Source organism: Odocoileus virginianus, chromosome 1, assembly GCF_023699985.2.
Source record: "Odocoileus virginianus isolate 20LAN1187 ecotype Illinois chromosome 1, Ovbor_1.2, whole genome shotgun sequence".
Classification (NCBI taxonomy): domain Eukaryota; kingdom Metazoa; phylum Chordata; class Mammalia; order Artiodactyla; family Cervidae; genus Odocoileus; species Odocoileus virginianus.
In genome coordinates this window covers 23,027,257-23,052,146 of record NC_069674.1, presented here as the reverse complement: position 1 = coordinate 23,052,146, position 24,890 = coordinate 23,027,257, and the positions used below count along the sequence as shown (strand labels likewise).

General features: G+C 39.9%; 1 protein-coding gene across 2 annotated transcripts in view; it reads left to right on the top strand.

Annotated features, from left to right (window-relative positions):
* MKLN1 (muskelin 1) overlaps nt 1-24,890 on the top strand; it is a 377,738-nt gene that overhangs the window by 106,274 nt on the left and 246,574 nt on the right. The window lies entirely within an intron of this gene.

Here is a 24,890-nt window from a genome sequence, read left to right as displayed (position 1 = left end):
TTCTCCAGGATTTCCATATTTACTCTCCTTTTACTCATTCAGTTTTACATTCCCAATTCTTTCCTTTTTGTGAAAGGTAGAACAGAGAGGACAAATCAGAAGGATTTATGCCTGTTGATGCCTCCTGAGCATATAAAGAAACCTAGTGAAATGACACTGATAATAAACTCTGAGTTCACTGTAGAAAATTTCAACACCACAACACCATTATTGAATTAATAATGAATTATCAGTTCATTGTTAATGAATTATTAGTCTTTCTTAAAGCCCTTTGTAAAATAGCTGATACTTTATCCAACTGGATAGTGACTAGTTTTTAGTAAGTCAGATGATTTACTCTTGAAAGGAAATATATCCTTTCCAGATATCCCCCTGTCCTGTCATTCATTCAATCGGCATGCACTTACTGAGCACCTGTGATGAACAGACCCTGAGCCAGGCCCCCTAGGGCAGTGCTTTTCAAGCTTCACTGTGTGTGATGTTACCTGGGAAACTTACTAAAATGCAGGTTCTGATTCAAAAGACCTGGAGGAAGGTTCTGCATTTCCATAAGCTCCCTGGAGATGTCCTTGCTGGTGCCCAGGAACCACACTTTGAGGACCAAGACCACAGGGGTTCCACACAGAGCCAGACAAGGCTTGACTCTGTCCCTGAGAAACACTGGGGACCCACAGCCTCTGGGATGCTGCCCTGTGCATTCCTCCTCCTCAGCTGCTGATAATTATCTGTGAGGCCCAGACAATGCTGATTTGTTCTTCTCAGTGCTCTTGGCTTTCTCATGTCTTTATTCCCAGTGGAGGGTATTAAAATTGCAAGGCTCAAATTGGGATTAGGGCAAGGAAAAGGCCCATTTATCTTTAACCTTTGTTCTGAGAGCTAGTCTAGCCCATTTAACCAGCAATCTCTGAACTCACATTTTAAGCAGAGCCTGATTAACAAAAAAGTATTTCTGTGATTGCTAGAGATCTCCTTTTATGATTCGTTAGTTTGTATCCCTTGCCAGTTTTTCTATTAGGGTCTTTGTCTTTTAATTAATGAGCTGTAATTGTTTTCTATTAAAATATTAAGGAGGGTCTCTTTGCCCCTAATAAAGGATGTTTCAACCTTTCATCTATTCATATTGGAGCTAGGAATCTTAGATTCTAGGGTAACTAATTTTCTTGCTAATCTGAGCAAGCCAACTTACCTATTATGACATGGTTCCTTTACTTGTAAATGGAAGCAGTAAAGACTATATATTGAGTATATGTTGAGTACAAAACTGTTGGGTATAAAAAGAAAGTACATGTGGGATGATGCTATATAATCATAGAAAATGGGTACTTGGTTTCAGAACTTACATTAATCTGATAGTATGATTGAACCTGCCTTCCCTAATAGCTCAGTTGGTAAAGAATCCACCTGCAATGCAGGAGAACCCCGTTCAATTCCTGGGTCGGGAAGATCCTCTGGAGAAGGGATAGGCTACCCCCTCCAGTGTTCTTGGGCTCCCCTTGTGGCTCAGCTGGTAAAGAATCCACCTGCAATGCAGGAGACCTGGGTTCGATCCCTGGGTTGGGAAGATGTCCTGGAGAAGGGAAAGGCTACCCACTCTAGTATTCTGGCCTGGAGAATTCCATGGACTATACAGTCCATGGCCTCACAAAGAGTTGGACACAACTGAGTGACTTTCACTTTCATTTTTCATTATTGAACCTAAAGTGGGACAGACTGATGTTAACAAGTACCAATTTTGTTTGTTTCATTTTGTTTTGCTTTTAGTTTTTTTTTTTTTTTTTTTTAACAGTTATTGAGCACTACTGTCAAGTACTCTGAGGGTGCTTATCTGGTTTTGGTAGTACATACGCTGAGTTAGAAGCTGCCTGTTAAGAGCTTCATATGTGTGAAAGTGCTTATGCTTTCTGTTTTCCCTTTGCTTCCACAACTGCAACTTTCTAAGTTGTCAACAGACAAGATCTTGTCTCCTGATGTATCCAATTAAGAAACTATCTCAGTACTGAGGCTAATGACCCAGTCGTTCCTTAGTCTCTTTCTTAGCTGTCTCATCTCTACTAGAACCTTATACTTGTTAAAATTATTTATTTATATAGTAGATGTTATGAGTGGTAGTATTCCAGTTTAGACTGATAGGTTTTTGTCTAGCTTAGAATAATAGAAAATGTGTACTTCCTCCCTCATCTGTGATGTTTAATGCCTATAAGTTCATACCATTACTGCCTGAAAGAAAAAGAATATAACGAACCATTAATACTAAAATAGAAATAGAAACGTCTGAAAACAATGTGCTTTGCCTCTAGCTGGTGTTTGTTTTTTGATACAAAGGAAAGAAACTCTAACAGCAAAATTTTAACTATCATCCAGATAGAGAATGCTCCCTCACTCCCACTGTTTCCCCCTATATTCTTTCTACCCAAAATCTGCCTTATGAGTCCCTACACAGAGCATAGAGAAAAACAAAAAGAGTCAATATTATTGAATCTCATCCATTTGCCAAGCACTGTGCTAAGTGCTTTCAGGTACATTTTCTCATCTAATGGATCTTTTACTTTCTTACTGCAGGGAAGACAGTGAGCTTGTGCCTTTACTTTGCTATTTCCTCTTCCTAGAGTCCTTACACCTCCCTGTCTGTGTCAGCCTTATACTGCAAGCAAAGGAACCTAGTTTTTGCAAAATCCCTTTTTTTTCCATGTCATTCAGGTCCACAGCAAAAAATTGGTTGGTTTCTCATCCTGGAAAATGAGAGATGTGTTTATTCAGGGAAAAGTGAACAGAACAGGGCTGAGGGCTAAATGCTCTTTTACACACATGGGTGGCCAACTTCCTCTGGTGAGAAGTCTCTCTTTTTCTGGCTTCTTTCCCAAATAATACATTGAACTTTCCAGCAAAAAGCATCCATATACATGCAAATTCTCCTTTATTTCTTTATATATGAACACAGGTTCCTTACCACTTCTTTCACCCACCCACAACCCACCAAAAAACAAAAAGAGAAAAAAAGGAAACCTCTCCTGGAGAAACATGATGGATCTTATCTATTCCTGAGACTAACTGCCATTTTCTCCTCTTACCATGATTCCAAATTTTGGACTCCACTAAGGAAAACATAGTCTGTGTGACCTTGCATAACCAGGGAGGAAGGAATCTTGCCTGGGCAATGAGAGAGAAGGGCTGAGTCACTATCTCAGCCCTCAGGAATGGCTCTCCAGCTGCTGACTGAGGCCACACGGGTTCAGCCATGAGGCCAGCAGGGACCTCCCCAGTGACTAGCAAAAAAGAGGCAACCAGGACTAGCCAGAGTGAACTGGGACAATTGACCCATTTGTAGATGGCCCCTCAAGGACAGTGGTCAGCAGTCCAAGTCGCAGTGTTCTGGTGATATAGCAATGCCTGGTCCAATCTGGTGGATGAATGATGCCTGACAACAGAAGACTCTGGAAAAGGATGTACTTGTAATTAGCACGTGGTGGCATCTTTATTCCAGAATTTTATTCTTTCACATATACAACAGACATTGAACAAACATACTAGGCACTGAACTAGAGGTTGGCATCTTCCTTGCTCTCAGGGAGTTGATAGTTAAGCAGAAAGGGAGTAAACATAGGATATCTAAGAGAACATAGAAGAGGGACTTAAGATTTGAAGCTTCCCCAAGAATGTGAAAGGCTTATGGAGCAGGGGGTAGGCGGGGTGGGGTGGTGGAGAGGGACATGGAGTTGGGACCCTCCAGGTGGAGGATGCAGCGGTTCAAAGTCATAGAGGCGAGAGAGAATAGGCGGTTCACTGGAGAAGTAAAGTGGTTTAGTGTGGCCTAGATCAGAATAAGCAGGGGAATGGGCAAGAATTGACCCTGGAGAGGTGAGCAGGGATCAGATTGTAAAGGTATAATCCTGTGTGTGTATGTAAGAGGGTCTGAATTCTATCCTGAGGCCAATGGGAATGACTAACTGACCTGTGGGGGAATGATGTATCAAATATGTTTTTAAAGGAAGTTTTCTCACTGGTTGTAATCTGGAGATTGGATGCAAGGATGCAAGCAGTGTTACCAAAATGCAAGTCTGTGTGCCTGACTCACAATGATGCCAAACAATACCAAAACACTGGAGTCTGGAACAGAGAGAGATTTATTATTATTGTAGGACCCTGCAAGGAGATGGGTAGCTCATACCTGCAAAATCCCCAAACTCCCCAAAAGCTCTCAGCAAAGCCCTTTTCTAGGAAAGGGGAGGGAGGGATGTGGTGAGTTGTTGCAGACTTCTTGGTGTAGGAGCCTTTGTTCTTGAGGTCACAACATAGTCAGGTAATGATGTTTCTGTAAATCTCCACCAAATGAATGTTATTCTCTGTTCTGACAAGAAAGCGCCAGATCATGGCATTGGGTCCCATCAATTCATGGCAAGTTGATGGGGAAAAAATGGAAACAGTGGCAGATTTTATTTTCTTGGGCTCCAAAATCACTGCAGATGGTAATTGTAGCCATGATATTAAAAGATGCTTACTCCTTGAAAGAAAAGCTATGACAAACCTAGACACTGTATTAAAAAACAGAGACATCACTTTACTGACAAAGGTGACATAGTCAAAGCTATGGTTTTTCCATTAGTCATGTATGGCTGTGAGAGTTGGACCATAAAGAAGGCTAAATGCCAAATAATTGATGCTTTCGAATTGTGGTGTTGGAGAAGATTCCCTTGGACTGCAAGGAGATCAGACCATCAAACCAGTCAGTCCTTAAGGAAATCAACCCTGAATATTCATTGGAAGGAATGATGCTGAAGCCGAAACTCCAATACTTTGGCCACCCGATGTGAAGAGCCAACTAATTAGAAAAGACCCTGAAGCTGGGAAAGATTGAGGGCAGGAGGAGAAGGGGACGACAGAGGATGAGATGGTTGGATGGCATCACTGATTCAATAGACATGAGTTTGAGCAAGCTCTGGGAGATGGTGAAGGACAGGGAAGCCTGGTGCTGCAGTCCATGAGGTCACAGAGTTGGACACGACTTAGTGACTGAACAACATCAGGTTGCTGCTTGACACTTGGTTGATTGTGGGCAGGGCCCACTGTGGTGCCAACCAGTGGCTGAGCAGGACCCACTGCTTGGTAACAGGGTACTGGAGTAATGGCGCACAGCAGCAGCCACCTGCTAAGGACTGCGTTTGGCTGTGCTTTGTTACAGGAGGACCAGGTTGGAGGGACTTGCAGTAACTGAAGAGGGAAATAATGTGGGCCTGAACCATGGCAGAGGCAATAGGAATGCAAGAAAGATGAGACTGAGAGATAGGAAAACAGTTACCAAGTGACCTTGGTGATTAGCCACAGGTGGGGCCTGCAGAGTTCGGAAAGACTCTCACCTTTGGTGGGTGGGGAGAGACGATGGGAACTGAAGGCTTGCTGGAAGGAGATGATTAGTTCAGGTTGAAGCAGAAACTCAAGATAGAAACCGTGCCATTGACCTGAATATCAGTGGTGGAGGGTCAGGGCAACTTAGCCAGCACTGGGGATTCCTCAGGTGTACCTCGAAGGAGTCTTAAAGACAATTCCAGACCCCACCAGCAAGAGAGGATGGGCCTCCTAATACAAGTTCCTACTTAGAAGCCTGGCTTGTTAAGACTGAATCTGTGCAGGACTGAGGCTGCAGATGAGAGGTCTTCAGAACCTGCAGCCAAACAAGGCCTGACAGCTGTTTCCATGGAGATGCCGTGTGCGCAGGAGGGAGTGAGTAGGAGGGCTGATCCACTCCAGAGCCTTGGGTCACAAGGCTGCAGTGGGCTAACAGATAAACAGGAAAAAGGCATAGTCAATCAGAAAAGGATGTTCAAAACTATTGGCAGTTAATTGGAGATATAGTGTCATAATTCTTGATTAAGTCTAACAATTTGAAGGATTAGGGTAAGCCACTTTATGATCCTGCTAGTTATTTCAGGTACCACTTAATGAGGGCATGAGGAAGTGGATGCCAGCTGAGGCTAACTCCAAATGTACATACACCCATCTTAAGCCTTTCTGCACCCCTGGACTCTAAGTAGCTACATATTATTTCCAAATTTCTGGGGAAACAGGCAGGGATATGGGAAGTTATTTTTTTTTTTTCAATTTGCCATGTTGTTGGCAGTAATAACTCAGGAAATCTTTGGAGGTCTTCAGGAAACTCGGGTGCTGGCAAAGCCTCAGATTAAATGTTATTATTAAACAATTTGAGGAACATTCTGGACAGAGAGCCAGCAGCAGTGGGGACCCACGTGTTTTGTGTTGGGGGGAGGATAGAATATACATAACATGAAGTCAACTATTTTGACCATTTAAAAATATGCTGTTTAGTGGCATTAGTATATTAATAATCTTGTGTAACCATTACCACTATCTCTTTGCAAAACTCTACCATCATCCAAAACAAAAACTCTGTAACTGTTAAGCAATGATGCCCTTCTGGGCTCCAAATGTTTTTAACAACTTTATTATGCTGTGAAAAGTCTGCCTCCAAGTCAGGAGAATAGTGTGGCTGCTGCTAATAAGAAAACTAGCTCAATCTTGGTTTGGTCAGTAGCTTTCAATTTATATCTGGGGCTTTTTGGTTCAAAACTCCTTTAATCCTGTGGGTGAGCCTGTTAAACCTAATCTCTGGGGAGGGAGCCTGATTTTTAACCACCTTAATGACTGATGGGACTTGTTCATCTTGATCTCCAAGGTATTCAAATGGCTTGTGGCAGTGCTTATTAAGAAGTCAGTAAAAACTGTCAGGACCACAGGATCTTATAAACATTCTATAGAGGCAAACTTTGTTCCAAAAATAGCTGGGAGATGAATTGTCTAGGAACAACTTCATTTTAAGTGACCAAAAATGATAGTGCCCAAGGAGGATAAGACACGATTCTGACTTGGAACAGTAGATTATGACTGAAAGATCGGAGCTAGAAATTCCAAGTTTCCTACTGCCTTTTCTTTCACAAATTAAAACATTTAGTAGTGTGAGCAGGGATAAGCCTTTGTGATTTCCTTTCTTCATCCAACAAGTTTGAGGTGTTTAGAACATGATGCTTATCAGACAGGACCCAATCTGGAGTTCACAAACCCAAAGTAGCAATAGCTCTCCAAGCCCGGGCAGATATTGCCCAGATGCATAATGTCAGTCACAAGAAACAGCAGGAGGGAAAAAGAATGGGGAAGATTTGGTGAAAATCACTCCATCATAAATAAAATCTAAACCACATGTCCTATTTGAGGGCCAGTGGTAAGACAAATAGTTAAAAACACTATGCTATTCCTGGGAACTAGAACTCAGAGGTTAACTGGCTTATTCAGGGTCACCCAGAAAACCAGGAAGAGAGCTAAGATTTAGTACCTTTGTTTCCTGAAACCTGTTTTAGGGGTTTATTTTGATCAGGATCTGCTGGTACTCTATGCTTGGAAGGCATGAGGGAGATAGTTCCTAGAGCTTCTCTGTGAAGTTTTCACTTGGTCGGGGGTGATCTATCGGTAGCTTTACCTCCAAATTCACCTCCAGTTTAGTCTTCATATCATAATTGGTTCAGAACCCAAATTCTGCATAGTTCAGAAAAATGTTATTAGCAGTCTAGAAGAGATTTAATACTCTTAAGATTGCATTAGGGGATGATTTCCAAAATGGTGGTACAGAGAGCTTCACAGACTCACTCCTCAACAAAACAACCATACCTGGTGAAAATTATTTACCATTTAACATTGTTGTTCCATAAAGGGAGATGAAAGCCAAGAAGATCAAAGGCTACCACCCCAACCCCGTGCCTCACTTGTAAAAAAGGGTATCACTCCATGAGAAGTGGGTCACTGCTCCCTCAGAAGCTCTCAACAAGGGAACAGACTTTATTTGGAAAAGAATGTGGGGAAATTCAAGCTGATGAGAGTCTTGGAAAACAATGGAGATTTTGGTGATAAGCAATTAAGGGGGAGTTGGTATCTCTTTGAGAACAACAAGCCTGACTATAGGCCAGCTAATTTTACTAGAAAGGGCCAAAGAAAAAGACAGCTAAGAGTCCTCCCAGGGTCAGAGCAAATCTCAAAGACTGGCCTCAAAAACTACCTCTGCAGAGGGTCCTAACATTAACAGGATCAGACTGTGTAGCAATGTATGCAACAAGCATTTTTGAAAACAATAGAGTGATTTGCTAGCAACTAATAGAGCCTAATATCTAGGGATCATAACAACAGAGACAGACAATTTAGGGAAACTGGGGATAGAGACAGTCAAAGAGAACTATGCTAAAATCAACATCATCCCAGGATGACTGTGCACAAGACCAAATATGCATCTTCTGAGGAGCAACATCAGAGGTTTCAAACTGCAGGGAAATAGAATTTACTAAGATAGTTTAGCTCAGTCACGGAAGAAATAAAAAAGCAAATTACAACAATAAGCTCACAAGTTCAAAAATAAACAATCAGGTTGAGAGGATCAGTATCTAGCCTTACTACAATATATTATCTAAAATGTTCAGTTTTCAACAAAAAACTTAAGAGACATGCAAAGAAACAGGAAAGTGTAATGTGACCCAAACAGGAGGAAAAAAGCAGTGAATAGAAACACCCTGTGAGAGGGCTCAGATCCAGCTTAGCAGACAAAGACTTCAAAGCAGGTATTATAAATATATTCAAAGAACTGAAGAAAACCATACTTAAAGAAGCAAAAGAAGGTAGGATAAAAATCTCCCATAAGATAATCAGTAAAGAGATGGAAATTATTATTATTTTTGAAAGAACCTAATAGATGTCCTGAGCTTAAAAATTGTGATAATTAGAAAAAAAAATTCACTAGAGGAGCTCAATAATATAATTGAACTGGCAGAAGAAAGAATCAGCAAATGAGATAGATAGCTATTATTTGATCTCAAGAACACAGAGAAAGGAGGATGAAGAAATAATGAACAGAACTTCAGAGAAATGTGAGAAGCATTAAGTACATCAACATATGTATAATGGGAGTACAGAAGAAAGAAAGAAGCAGAAAAAAAATACTTTAAAAAGAATGGCTGAAAACTTCTCAACTAATCCCAAGTAGAATAAACCTAGATCCACATTCAGACACATCATAGTAAACATGATGAAGGAGAATATTTGGAAAACAGCAAGGAAAAATTCATCACAAACAAGGGAATCCAAATAAGACTTCTCACCAGAGACAATGGGGGCTAGAAAGCAGTTAGAAAGCAGTGAGGTAGCATATTTAAAGTGCTGAGGGAAAAAATAAATAAATAAATAAAGTGCTGAGGGGAGGATTTCCCTGGTGGTCCAGTGGTTGGGAATACACCTGCAAATGCAGGGGACACGGGTTTGATCCCTAGTCTGAGAAGATTCCACATGCCCCAGAGGATCTAAGCCCATGCTCCTTGAAGCCAGGGCTCTACAAAAAGAGAAACCACCCCAGTGAGAAGCCCAGACACTGCAACTAAAGCAAGGCTGCAACAAAGACCCAGCACAGCCAAATATATATATATATATATATATGCTGAGGTAAAAAATCTTCTCAAATCAGAATCTTTTATCCAGGAAACTATTTCTCAAAAATGAAACTGAAGTAGAGACATTCCCAATAAGCAAAATCTGAAAGAATTAATTGCTAGCTAGAGTTATATGAAACAAGGAAGTTCTTAAAGCTGAACACAAGTAATCCCAGTCAGTAATTCAAATCCACACAAAAAACCAAAGAGCACTAGTAAATACAATTATGTAAGAATAAAAGACAGTATATCAATGCATAATTTTTCTCTTTTTTTCTCTTTAATGATCTAGAAAGCAATTGTATAAAAGAACACATTTCACAATGAAGGTGGGCGGGAACAAAAAGCTATAGTAGAGTAAGAAATGCAACAAGATGGTAACTCGAATCCACAGGAACAAAAGGAGAGAACCAGAACTGGTAAATAAGAAGGTGATAAAACAAACCCTAAATGTAACCTGCTTTCCTTTCTGTTCTTTAAAAAAAATGACATAAAATTATATTAATTAATAATTATAATATGTATTATTGGGTTTGTAACAAAACTATAAAGCAATTAGATCTAACAGACATCTATAAAATGCTCCAACAACCAACAGCAAAGTACATTCTTTTCATATGAATATGGACTATTCTCCAGGATAGACTATACTCTAGGTTATAAAACAACCCTGATATATTTAAAAGGTTTGAAGTTATATAAAGCGTGACTTCTGACCGCAATGGAAATAAAGTAGAATCAATAAGACAAGGAAATTTGATAAATACACAAATATCTGGATGGTAAACAATTTACTCCTAAATAACAAATAGGTCCAAAAAAAAAAAAACCTGCTAAAGAAATTTGAAAATACTTTGAGATGAATGAAAATGAAAGCAAAACATAACAAAAGTTATGGAATGTACCGAAGCAATTCCTAGAAGGAATGTACAGCTGTGAATGCTTATGTTGAAGAGAAAAAAAGAAAAGGATCTCAGATCAATAACCTATTCTTCCATTTTTAAAAACTAGAAAAAGAAGAGCAAACTAAATCCAAATCAAGCAGATGGAAGGAAGTAGTAGATTAGAGCAGAAATTAATAAAACAAAAGATAGGAAAAACAATAGAGAAAATGAACAAAACCCAAAGCTGGTTCTTTGAAAAGATCAACAAAATAACAAACCTTTAGCTAGACTGACCAAGAAACAAAGAGAGAAGATTCCAATTACTAAAATCAGAAATAAAAGAGGACATTACTATCAACTCCACAAAAATAAAAAGGATTATTATATAAACTAACTAGTTTTATATATATATATTTATATATATAAATATATATATATATATATATATATATATACACACACACACACACATACATATACATATATATATATATATATATGATTCACTTTGATGTACACCTGAAAATAACACAACACTGTAAATCAACTATACTCCAAAAAATCTTTTTTAAAATAAATAAAACCATGTGAACCAATCTTAGGACTACATCAGGCATGCCCTACAAAAGCAACCTGGTTTTTTTCCAAAATGGATATACACAGAAGACCCTAAATTGCTTATAAAAACAATAAAAATCAATCACATTTGATACCCTAAAAAAATAAAATCAATAAAGAATTTGAATAAACATTCCTTGAAGGAAGATATACAAAAAAGGCCAATCAACAATCACATGAAAAGATGCTCAACATCATTAGCCATCAGGGAAACACAAATCAAAACTAAAATGAGGACTTCCCTGGTCGTCCAGTGGTTAAGAATCTGCCTTGCAACTAAGAGGACACTGGTTTGATCCCTGGTCTGAGAAGATCCCACATGCTGCTGAGCAACTAAGCCTGTGCGCCACAACTGCTGAAGGCCATGGGCTTTAGAGCTAGTGCTCCATAAGAAGAACCACTGCAATGAGAAACCCACACACTGCAACTAGAAAGTAGCTCTTGCTCTCCGCAACTAGAGAAAGCCTGCATGCAGCAACGAAGACCCAGAGCACCCAAAAATAAAATAAAAACTAAATGAATAAAATAAATTAAAAAATTAAAAAAAAATCTAAACTGAGATACCTCTTTGTACACTCTAGGATGGCTATAATCAAAAAGACAGATAATGTTAAGGGTTGGTGAAGATGTGGAAAAATTGCAATCTTCATACATTCTGGTGGAAATGTAAAATGGTACGCCACTTTGGAAATCTGTCTGGCAACTCCTCAACAGACTACAACAGAGAGATACTATATAACCCAGCAACTTCTCTCCTACATATACAACCAAAAGAAATGAAAATATATGTCAACACAGAAACTGTACATGCATGATCATAGCAGCAGTACTCATAATAGTCTAAAATTAGAAACAATCCAGAGAAGTTGATTCCTGAACTAGGGTCCTGCTTCTCCATTCTTTGGCTATTGAAAATGGTTACGTTATTCCATTCTACAAAAAAAAGAAAGAAAGAAAAGGAGGGAGGGAGGAAGGAAGAAAGGTAAAACAGAAGGAAGAAAACAATCCAAATGTCTTATCAGCTGATGAATGGTTAAATAAAATATGGTATATTCATACAGTGGATGTTATTGGCAATGAAAAGGAATAAATTACTGCAACATGGATAAACTTTGAACACACCATGCTATGTGAAAAAAGCTTGATTCCATTTATATGAAATATCCAGAAAAGCTACTTTATAGAGACAAAAAAATAGAGCAGCAATTGCTTAATTGCTGAGGTTTGATGGAGGAGGTTAGGAGGAAATGCGGAGTGACTGCTAATGGGTACAAAGTTTCTTTTGGGGGGTGATAAAATATTCTAAAATTGATTGTGGTTATGTTTACACAACTCTGTAAATATAATAAAAATATTGAGCTGTATACTTTAAATGGGTGAATTGTATATTATGTGATGTATATCTCAAAAAAGCTGTTAGATATATATAGAAAGATGGGTGAAAGATAGATAAATGAACAAACGGATGGTTGGATGAATAGATGGATAAAGTATTATTAGGACGAAGGATAAAAGAAAACCTAAATTCAGATTTTGCCCAGATAGTAGTCAATAGTAATATAATATTTTGTTAATCGGGCTGCACCTAAAATGTTAATACAGAGCTCTCTGTTAAACTGGTCTAGATCTTACAACCAAGTTAGAAGATTTAGGGGACATTTTTTCCTTGCCCTAAGTCCAAACTTGAATCTTGCAGTGTTATCACTCTCCACTGGGTGTGTTGATAAGACAGCAATCAAGAACATTGGAGAGAATGGAGGAGAACAAAATAGTTGAACTTCATAGTCTGAGGGAGAGTTGCCCTCCTCAGTTGATGATGCTGCCTGGAAGGAGGAAAGAGAGGGAAGGAAGAGGGTGGAGCGAGAAGGAGGAGGATGAGGAAGGACTAGTGACCCTACTCACTGTAAATGTAAATCAGCCTACAATCAAGGTACTGCCCCTCTCGCAGAGTAGGAAGGAGAGGATAGAGAGAAGATTGATGTTCCTCTCCTTGATGCTTGTAGTGAGAGGAGGGTTCCTGACAGAGATGTAGAGATGCAGATAGCAGAGAAGATAGGTCAAACCAAACCTGAGCAGAATACCTTGGTGAGTAAGCATGCTTCACAGTGCCATTAAAATCAAAGATCCATGAGAAGAAGCTGCTCATTTTAAGATTTCCAAGTAAGGTTTTAACCCATAGGGAAATTGAAGAATTATTAAAGCAATTTTTATTTTATAGCAAGGTTACAATTGTTGGTATAAATGAAGCGCTTTGTAGATGTTATCAGGTATTTTGGGCAGGGGAAGCCAGGAATTGACTATATTAGTGTTCTATATTAGTGTTCTTTTTTAAAATTTACTTCCTTTCTTTTCTGGGTGCACTTCTAGTCAGGGTTTACTAAAAAAGTTGTCTTCATGAAGTATGAGGATGGAGATAAACTTCAAAACTGTACAGGAGAGACACAGTCTAGTGACTTGCATTATGGTGCTGCTGCTGCTAAGTCACTTCAGTCGTGTCCGACTCTGTGCGACCCCATAGACAGCAGCCCACCAGGCTCCCCTGTCCCTGGGATTCTCTAGGCAAGAACACTGAAGTGGGTTGCCATTTCCTTCTCCAATGCATGAAAGTGAAAACTGAAAGTGAAGTCACTCAGTTGTGTCCCACTCTTAGCGACCCCATGGACTGCTGCCTACCAGGCTCCTCCGACCATGGGATCTTCCAGGTAAGAGTACTGGAGTGGGGTGCCATTGCCTTCTCCTGCATTATGGTGCATTGTTTTGTAAAAAGGAAGTGACCTACAGTGCCTTTGGTGAAAATAGTCCTTTTCCTCTCTGTTTAGCTCCCAGAGCTGCAACAATTCTTGACCTTTCAGTGCAATTAAGCAGCTTAAACCCCAAGGGAGGATGTAGAGGTAGCACAGGAGCCAGTTATAGCTGAGAGCAATGATTCTCTGTGCAGATTTCCGGCACTCTGGTTTTGGGTTGAAACTTTTGCTTCTCCCTGTTGAACTTTCTTTTCAGCTGCTTTTTTATATGTAACACCTCTGTTCGGGTTACATGACTCTAACCACCAACACTCATCCTGTGCCACTGCCCTTCTTACCCTGGAAACTCTGGCCTTCCAGAGAGTATCACCTCAAAGTAACATATCTCCAGTTCAGAATTCCAATCATTGTTTCTGCTGTTTTACAGAAGGGTGATTTGTCTGTGATTCCTTTGCAAAATTCTGATAGAGAGAAGGAATCAGAATAGTATAATGAACATCCAATATTCATCACCTAGATCAAACAATTGCTAAAATTTTGCCATATGTTCTCAAGTTTTCCTTTTTCTTCTTTTTTGCTGAAGTTATTTAAAGCAAATTATAGAAGCGTATGGGGCTTTCCTGGTGGCTCAGATGGTAAAGAAGCTGCCTGCAATGCAAGAGATCTGAGTTTGATCCCTGGGTCGGGAAGATCCCTTGAAGAAGGGAATGGCAACCCACTCCAGTACTCTTGCCTAGAGAATTCCATGGACAGAGGAGCCTGGAAGGCTATAGTCCATGAGGCTGCAAAGAGTCAGATATGACCGAGCAAATGATGCTTTCACTTTTCACTCATAGAAGCATATATATATATATATATATATATACACACACACACACACACACATATATATATATATTTCCCCCTAAATATTTCAACATTCATCTCTAAATAATATACACATCTTTGTTAGGTACACAGTTCCATTATCACATTTCACACAATTCATATAATTTCTCAATAGCATTTAAATACCCACCCACATTCAAATATTCACTATTTGTTCCCAAAATATCCTTTTAAAAATACGTGGTAAAGTATACATAATGCAGAATTTACCATTTTTAAGTATTCAATTCAGTGGCATTAAGTAAATTCACAATGTGTAATCACCACCACTATTTCCAAAACTTTTTCATTATGCCAAACAGACTGTATACCCTTTAAGAATGTCTCCCCTTTTTCCCCTCCCCCCGCAAATATCTTTTAAAGATGGCTAACTCCAACAAGGTCCACTTATCTCATTTGGTTCTGATGCTTCCTAAGGCTCTCAATCTAGACCTGTCTCATAGCACCACACCCACATGCATTTTCTTTTCATGACATTGATTTCTCAACCATTCTGGGCAAATTGTTCCACAGAATGTCCCACTTGCTACATTTGTCTGATTGTTTTCTCTTGGTGTTGTTAAACTTGTTCTTCTGTCCTCTGTATTTCTTGTAAACTCAAAGTTAGATCTAAAAACTTGAGAAGAATCAGGTTAAACATTTTGGTAAGAAATCTCCATTGGGTAATGCTGTATACTTCGTACTGCCTCATATTAGGCCTACATTATATCTGAATGTCCCACTACTAATGAAGCTAATACTGATCATTGGGTGAAGGTGATGATAGCCAGTTTAAAAAATGGGTTTTTAAAAACAGAACTTGTCTACTTGCATTGTTTTAAAATGATCATCCCTACTTTGAATGTTCAGATGAAAGGGCTCTGAGTTGTTGCCTGACACCTAGGAGACAGCCTTTATCCTGTGTAAAGGATAAGAAGATTAAGACTGAGGTTTTATCCTCTTTATGGAGTTGATGCAGGAACTCAAGTTTATCTCTGAGGTTGGTCAGTAAGGGCAGAACTTTCCGGAATATGAAGTTTAGCAGAGACGACTTTGTCTCTGAGCTCAGAAAAAGGTACTCTGAAATCAATCATTAGCCAGAATTTAGCTATGAATAAACAAATCTTTTTGCTAACACGTATTTAAGACAGAACACTTTGGGGAGTTCAGATACAGAAGACTCTTTTATGGCATTTTAAAATAACTCTCCCTTTGCCTTCCATTCCTCCCCCCAACCAAAACCACTTTAGACTCTAGAATAAACAATTAAGGAAGAGCATTTTCTTTGGATGCAGAATAGCCAGATCTTAGATGTTTCTTGAGTACTGTTTAAATTCAAGAGTGAGGAAAAACTATGCATCTGTTCTCTTTGGTTGATGTTTACTTCTTATCTTTGAGTTGCTATAAATAACTAATCCATTGAAAATATAAGCAACTAGGTTAAAGGAGTTCATTACTAAAAGTAAGAATTTGGGTTTTGAAGGAAGATGAGTTATTTTAAAATCTCCAAATAAACAATTTCATTTTACAATAGTTAAATACCCAGCCAGTTAAACTTTGCTCAAGGTTGTCCTGAATTTCTGGATGCCCAGAAGGGCTTTTAGGTTACTATTGCTTGTTTGCTTTTTATGTTTGTTTTTGTTATTCTGCTTTTCAGCTAGCACAAAAACAAGGGAGTTGTTGGAAATTTTCTGCATAGCAGGAGAGAACTTAATCTTAGGATACAGGCCTAACAATTTTCATTTTACTACTAGAAATAGTAATATCCTTTTTCTCCATTTATTCTGTAATTTTTAAAAGATTTTGGCTTGCAAGTTACCAGTTAGGTAGGGGAGGTGGTAAAGGTACTTTTTCTGGGATCTCAGAGTGAGATAGTGTTGGACTTACTTGAACCATGTCCAATACTTTAAAAAAGCCTAGAAGACATTGTATATTTACTCACAATAAAGCCTCAACAGATTGACTAAGTAATGCAAAGCTTTTCTCTTTTGTGGGGAGGCAGAGGTCTGGAATATGGAGGATTATGCCACACTGACTCATTATAAAGATTGTGTCTCCACAATATGAATTTCTGGTTAGTTCTGTGTGCTATCTGTAGGGAAGAGAGAGTCTATTGGAAAGAATGTAGGTGTGGAGGTAAGGCCAATCAGAATTTAGCCCAGTAAGACTTGGGCTATTTATTTAACACCTCTGAACTTCAGTTTACTCATCTGTAAGATGGGGGTAATCATTTCTATTTTTCAGACTATTTGAGGATTTTAGATAATGTGTGTAAAGCACTCACTAATACAATACCTGGTACCTAATAAATTCTTAGTATATTTTCTTTAGTAGATGAAACTCTTTCAAAGCACATAGCTTTGGGGGGAAAATGAATCTGATCACTGAGATAAGAGGTTGGGAAGCACTCATGTAACAGCTTACATGGTCACACAGATTCCCCCTGAAGAACTCCTGCCAAGTCTGCACAAGGAGTCCACACATCCTTTGTGTTAATCAAAGATCCTATCTTGAGGGAGATAGCTTTAGGTCAGTTCACTAACCATACCTTATCAACATTTCCTTAAATCCACCTGTTTGTCTGTGGTCGTGTGCTCAGTCGTGTCTGACTCTGGCCCCATGGACTGTAGCCCAGTTCCTTTGTCAATGGAATTTTCCAGGCAAGAATAATGGAGCAGGTTACCATTTCTTTCTCCAGAGAATCCTTCCAACCCAGGGATAGAATCTGCATCTTTTAAGTCTCCTGCATTGGCAGGTGGGTTTTACCACTAGCACCACCTGGGAAGCCTTATTCGTCTGCTGGGTTCCTATGTGATTTTAGACATAGCTGTGGTGATAAGCTTCAAGAAGTACCAGGTCTGTACTGTCTATCTAACTGTGTGTGAAAGTTGCTCAGTTGTGTCTAACTCTTTGCGACCCCACAGTCTATACAGTCCATGGAATTCTCCAGGCCAGAATACTGGAGTGGGTAGCCATTTCCTTCTCCAGGATCTAACTGTAGCCGGAGATTTTAGGTGGGAAGACAAAGGAATGGAGTGTCTTGGAAAAAGGGATAGAAGATGAAGTTTTAGAAAATTTAGAGAATCATTATAGCTTAGTTTGTACCTCTTTAAAATAGGGCAAGAGAATTTATTTCTTGAAAAGTAGTATTTCAAGACTGATTCTTTCATCTAAGCCCTCAGGGACTCTTCCAAAAAAATGAGACTTTCTCCTAAATCTCTTACCTTTTCCTCTCCCTGAATCATGACCAACTTCCAGTTTATCCCTTTATCTATGCACTTTCAAGATAGGGAGATCAATTGCCCCTTCTGTTAATGGGATCAGGTTTACAGGTAGAAGTTACCTAGCATTTCCTAGGGCTGTTGTCTCAAACCCCTGCAAAATTTCATTTGGTAGAGCATCAATACAATGATGACCTGTAGAATCCAGCTTTAAAGGTTGGTGTTTCTATCGAGCAGGCCACGTGAATTTGGTATATCCTGTTTCAAGCTGAATTTATCCCTTGTTATTTTAAAAGCTATAACAAGTTGTTTTTTAAAATGTTTTCAATCAGCACATCTTATTTATTGTCCTTAACACCCGAGGCTACTTGAAGAAGGATTTAATTTTCAAAGTCTGGCAAGTAAACAAAAGTTTCCCAATAACATCTTCAGGCAAGCAGTAAAAGGCCTAATTTTTTTTTTTTTTTTTTTTTTGCCACAGTGGTTGGTTGGCTCCTCCGTAATTTCATTAGTATTTTATTCAACCAAACCTTGCATAATCACTTTAAAAATATACCTTCAAATACAAAGCTACTTACTAGTTGATTTTTTTCTTCTTCATAATTACCATGTTTAGTAAAAAAGCAAAACAGGTTTTAAATGTTGTATTATCTTACTAGGGGCTTCACAGGTGGCACAGTGGTAAAGAATCCACTTGCCAATGCAAGAGACTTGGATTTGATCTCTGGGTTGGGAAGATCCCTTGGAGGAGGAAATGGCAACCCACTCCAATATTCTTTTGGCTGGGAAATTCCACGAACAGAGGAGCCTAGCGGGCTACAGTCCATGGGATCACAAAGAGTTGAACATGCCTAAGTAAATAAGCACACACATATTATCTGACTAGACCCTAAGCACATAAATTTGAATGGACTATACTGAGGGTTCATATGATAACTATGTTTGGGAGATGGTTATTCACTTTATTCACTGTACTCTCAAGAGTATGAAAACCCCTAGAGGGGACTAGTTAGATTAGCAGAGACTCACATGCATGGCTTTAGCTTTATGGGAATGTCTAAGCTTTAAAAGTAACTCTAGAATTCCACTAAATATGATATTCCCTGATGTTGAGCTTTGTCTCTGATATCTTCTTTTGTCTTGCTCCTCTGAAGCTGTCTCCCGCATGGCAGGCAGATGCTTTACCCTCTGAGCCTCTAGGGAAGCCCTAGTCAAGATAAGCCAACGGTTATAACAAAGGACTTCAAAATAATGGTTGGCCCAATGAAAAGCTACTGTTTTTGACTATATAGTATAATATAAATTAGTAGGGGTGGGGATGTGTGGGATGCAGTGGTAAATCCTATGCAGTAATTCACAGACTTCTTCCAACACCTGGCTCTAGCTTCCTCTAGGTTCTCAGAATCCTCTCCATTCAGCCACTGGGTAGGGAGAGAGCCTGCTGCTGTGTATTACACAGAACGCTCTCCATGGGCCAGACCTGCAACTGGCATCCAGTCCTTCTACCCACTTTCTGTTTGCCAGAACTCTGGCACATGGCTCTGCCCAATTTCAAAAGAGGCTAGGAAGCTTAGTCCAGCTATGTGCTGAGCTCATAGCAATTCCTGCCACAGGGAGAGACAGATAGCTCCTCAGGGCAGGCCAGTGGTTTCAAGCTCATGTATCATCAAAAGTTTGCAAAAATATACATGTTTCAATGCTGTTCTCTCTAAACATCCCGCCCTCGCCTTCTCCCACAGAGTCCAAATGTCTGTTCTGTACATCTTTGTCTCTTTTTCTGTTTTGCGTATAGGGTTATCATTACCATCTTTCTAAATTCACTGGGAAGACCCAGAGGGATCGGGTGGAGAGGGAGGTGGGAGTGGGGATTGGGATAGGGAATACATGTAAATCCATGGCTGATTCATGTCAATGTATGGCAAAAACCACTACAATATCGTAAAGTAATTAGCCTCCAACTAATAAAAATAAATGGAAAAAAAAAAGTTCGCGAAAGTGTACTGTCCTATTTTTCAGGTTACTTGATGCCTAGACCTACCATTAACACCTTGGTCAGTTCATAGAAAAAATCCGTCAGTATCAGCACCAACTTTGTTACCATCACAAATCAGTTCACACTGCAAACTTACTTGTTTATGGTTAGGACTTCCCAGAGTTTCAGGATACCTGGCCAAGCCCATGCAGAGGTTCTGACTGGAAGTTGCTTATGCATTTGCACTTTGTCCTTCTCGTCAAATGCTTCTCATGACAAAGCCTAGCAAGTAATACACTTGAAGCCATCTGCAATATCTAATCCAAACCTTGTCACATGGGACTATGAGAATAAATTTATTACAAACATTGTAGAATTGTCTCCCATTTCAGTTCAGTTCAGTTGCTCAGTCATGTCCGACTCTTTGCGACCTCATGGACTACAGCACACCAGGTTTCCCTGTCTATCACCAACTCCCAGAGCTTGCTCAAACTCATGTCCATTGAGTCAGTGATACCATCCAACCATTTCATCCTCTGTTATCCCCTTCACCTCTTCAGAAACTATGAAAAACATGTTTTTGTCTTTTCTCAATATATTTTTCACAGTTGTCACAACTCTGTAATTGTCTGCACTCTTGCTTCCTGCTTCTCTCATTAACCAATTTATAAAGGCTATTTCATAGTACAGCCATTTTAGAGACATCCATTTGTCCTAATTTTACTCATGGGCAACTATTGCAACTGAGATTCTAGTTTCCTCCAATTATGTTTGTTCATCTTCTTATATAAAGAGGATGATGACATAGATTGTACAAGGTAATGACAGAATCCCAATGTGCACTCTGTTCTGTTTTTCTAGTTGTGTTGTAAGTTTTCACGTCCCCATCAACACTTTTCTCTTGTAATGTAAGCCATGTGTTTATTGTATAGCTCATGGGATTAAGGGTGCAGTCTTCATTCATTTTGATATCCGTTCATTCTTCCTGAAATATTTACTGAGTTCCTACTATGTGCCAGATAGTGTGCTAGATGGTGGAGTCAGAGCAAAGAACAAAATGTATACGGTCCCTACCCTCAGGGAGACACTAAAGGAATATTGATAATAATATAAAACATTGATTATAATTGTAACATTTGTATGGAAAGCTTATTTTCCTTTTAGCATTATGGATAAGATTGAATCATCAATATATTTTTTAAACTCAGGTTTTGCTCCTCTGTAGAAACCAATTTCTTTTCCTTAGGGCATTCATTCATACACTCACTGATAATACTCATCAACATTAATTCATTAAATCTCATTGTGAAACTACTATTACCAAGCACTCTGCAGTGGCGCAGTGGTAAAGAACCCACCTGCCAATGCATAAGACACAAGAGATGTGGGTTTGATCCTTGAGTTAGGAAAATCTCCTGGAGAAGGAAAAGGCAACCCACTCCAATATTCTTCCCTGGAAAATTCCATGGACAGAGGAGCCTAGTGGGCTACAGTCCAGGAGTTCACAAAGAACTGGATATGACTGAAGCAACTTAGCACACACACATGCATGCTAAGATTTTCAAATACAAAAATAAAAAGACAGTATTTTTGCCCTTAAGGCTCATAGTCCAGTTGAGTAGACTGGCAAGCAAACCACACCGTACATTATGATAATTGTCATAATGGGGAAATGTGAAAAGTGCATGAGGCATAGAAAAAGGAAGACCTAGAACTGCAATGGAAATGAACTTGGGCAAACTCTGGGAGATGGTGAGGAACAGGGATGCCTGGCATGCTGCAGTCCATGGAGTTGCGAAGAGTCAGACACAACTTGGTGACTGAACAACAGAACTGCCTATATAGGTCAGAGAAGACTTCACAACTAAGGTAGCACTTGGCCTGAGGTTTGAAGGGTGAACAAGACATTACTAAGCAGATGGATCAAGGAAGGGCATGAAATGCCTAGCTGACCATCAAAGACTCATGCTCTTCTTCCATAGCATCAAGTATTCTGGGAGTTGGCCCGACCAGTTTCTAATGCCTTATATTTCTGGGGGAATCAAACGATTAGTTCTTATTAACTGGATGTGAGCACATGTGATGTACATCATTTCTCGACCAGGTTAAGAGTAGGTGTGCCTTTTCTTCCTTCTCTTTCCTAGCTATTAGCTTTGAAAGTAAAGGACTCTGAAACTTAGAGGATGAAGGAGCTGCAAAATAGAAGGACCCTGGGTGGAAGGTGGCATGTCACACTGAACTGTTCCATGACTAAGAAATAACCTTCTATTGCATTAATCTATTGACCCTACCTAGACTTCCCTGGTGGCTCAGACGGTAAAGCATCTGCCTACAATGCGGGAGACTCACGTTGGATCCCTGGGTGGGGAAGATCCTCTGGAGAAGGAAATGGCAACCCACTCCAGTACTCTTGCCTGGAAAATCCCATGGGAGAAGCCTGGTAGACTACAGTCCATGGGGTTGCAAAGAGTCGGATACGACTGAGCGACATTTCTTACTTACTTATTGACCCTATATAGCTTGTTTGTATAGCAGTGAGCTCTATTTTAATTAATATAAAGTAATACAATATGTGAAAAGACTTACTGATGTCTCTACAGAGCACATGCTCAGTAAGTATTTGAAATTGCAGGGGGCATGCAAATAGACCAGTATAGCCAGAACAGAATACATGATTGGTGAGAGCAAGAGGAAGGCAGCTGAATAGCTAGGCATGGACTGATCTCAAAGAACCTTGAATGTCACGTTGAAGAATTTAGGTTTAATCTTGTGGAAGGAAAGCCAACAAAGAATGTTGAAAAGGTGAGAGGCAAGATCTCCAAGAAACACAACACCCAAGGCCCTGCTGTGATTTTCTTTAAATGTAAGGTGGGAATCCTAAGATGAAAGATAGGATTTCAGAATCAGAAGACATCATGGTTTAATCAAACCTCATTTAACAAATGAGGAAAGTGAGACCCAGAGAATTTAAGTACCTTTGTCAAGGTCACCCAGCTAAAACTTGGCAGAGCTGGGGACTAGAGGGCTAGTCTCTTATTTCCAGCCCTACAGCATTGCTCTTTCCACCGTGCCACAGTGCTTCAAAGCAGTGGAGACCAGCTGGTGTGCCTGTGTTTTCAGTCTCTTAATGAAGACTTTGGGGATTTGGAGGCTGGGTATTTACCATGGAAGGCTGTCTTCTCTGTAATTCCTCATCTGGTTTGAACCACTATTTTGGAAAAGGTCCATTTTTCAGCATCAGATTTCCCTAGAGGACAATTGGGAATGTGCTCAGTGGCCTGTGGGGTGCCCTTGCACTTTCTGAGCTTTTGCTGGGAGGTTGAGAAGAAAGTAGCAGTGGTTTGAGCTCCTGGAAACGCTCCTGGTCCCTAAGCATCTGGGGAGTAGTTGGCCCTCTCAGTTGGCTGTGGTTTAGCCTGCCAGCTGACTGTCCTCCAGGGGTCACATCAAAACATTTTCTTCAGCTTGTCTTTTTAAAGGGTCAGCCCCCCCACCCAAAAAACAAACAAACAAACAAACAAGGGTCAGCCCCTATGACTGGCATTTTAATATCATTTTCTGTTCATCAGTTCAGTACTTCTGGTTTTCATATACTGCTAAGCTGATTCATTATTCATCATAATTATTCTTACTCCATGTGCTACGTACATTTGTTTGTTTTTTCAATAGCAAATGGGGGCAAAAGGACAACCATGATGAGGCCAATCTCAGGGAAACATGACATGTGGTCTGACCTAAGGAGGACTGGGTATTATTTAATTATTTTACAACTGGGGGAATCCAGAGCACAAATCGGGGGGCAGGGAAGGCCATTTCCAAAAGTCCCCAAGAAAACTGGGAGAAAATACATTCCTTAAAGTTTTTTGGCCTAGCATTTTTTGGTAATTTCCTTGATCCTTGTCCTTTGTTTGTATCCTGGTTTCCTCACTTGCATTGATAGATCAAGGTTAGGATGATAGATCAAATGGTTAGGATGAAGTATTAAGAAAGATAAGATTGCTGCCTCAGTTCCTGAGGCGTGCCTTGGCAGCACCTGAAGACAATGTCTTATGCAGTGGAAAGTGCTTGGGCTTTGAAGTCAAAGAGACATCAGCCACTCTTTAGCTGTGAGACCTTGGGCAAGTTCTTAACCTCTCTGAGACTCAGTTTCTTTTTCTGTGAGATGGGGAAATAATGTAAAATATGAGGGTGGTTGTAGGGATTAAATAAGTGAAAATACATAAAACATGTCTTAGTGCTGGGCACTAAGTTAAGCTGGCTGTTAACAAGTATTATTTCCTTTTTCAGGTTTCTAAGAAGTTCCTATTCTTTCCCCCAATCCCTATCCTGGGTTCTGGTCAACTGGTAAAATGAAATAAAAGAGTGAGCAGATGGAGACCAAAATGCTACTTCGATTGTTGATAAAGGCTGGTTATTGTTAAGAGATAATGGATTACTAAATACTAAATGAGTTAGATCAACTTGTTTACCCAGTCACAAGTAAAATTTGACCAGGGTAGGACCTTTCACGCTGGGAGTAGCAGTGGGAGCAGGAAGGGGACCCTGCCCCCAGAGGAGTAAACTAAGGTGATATCCTCACTGTGGGCAGGTAGATACATAACCTTCTGAAAGAAAGGAGGAGCTAAACTGAACCTGCCATGTGTACTTTGCAATTCACAAGGCAGGTTAAGCCCTTTCCCTAAAGAGGAGGAATAAGAGAGGAGTGGCAGAGGCCAGGAGTGTCAAATGCCCACAAGGACGGAAGCCTCAGAAGTGTCTCCCTCAGTATCTCCCTTCTCTTGACCCCCTCCTCTCATTTTGTGCTACTTCTTAGGCACACTGCTCATGAAGGACACAGCTATCAGTGCATCACTGTGGGTAGCCTCAGAGTACAAATGTTGGGAGAAAGGTAGGGGGGTATTGGGTTGAGTCATTGGGAGAGAAAGAGAAGTGGCTACATAAACCCAGAAAGAGTAGCCTAAATTTAGAATTGGGAGTTAGAGGTCTGAAGGGAGGATCTCTGACAGATCTGACCTCTGCGTCCCGGAACCACATCTACTGGAGATGATTCTCAGTCCCAGCACTGGGTTATGTACCCTCTGCCTCAGTTTTTAGTTTTTAAAATGTAAGCATAT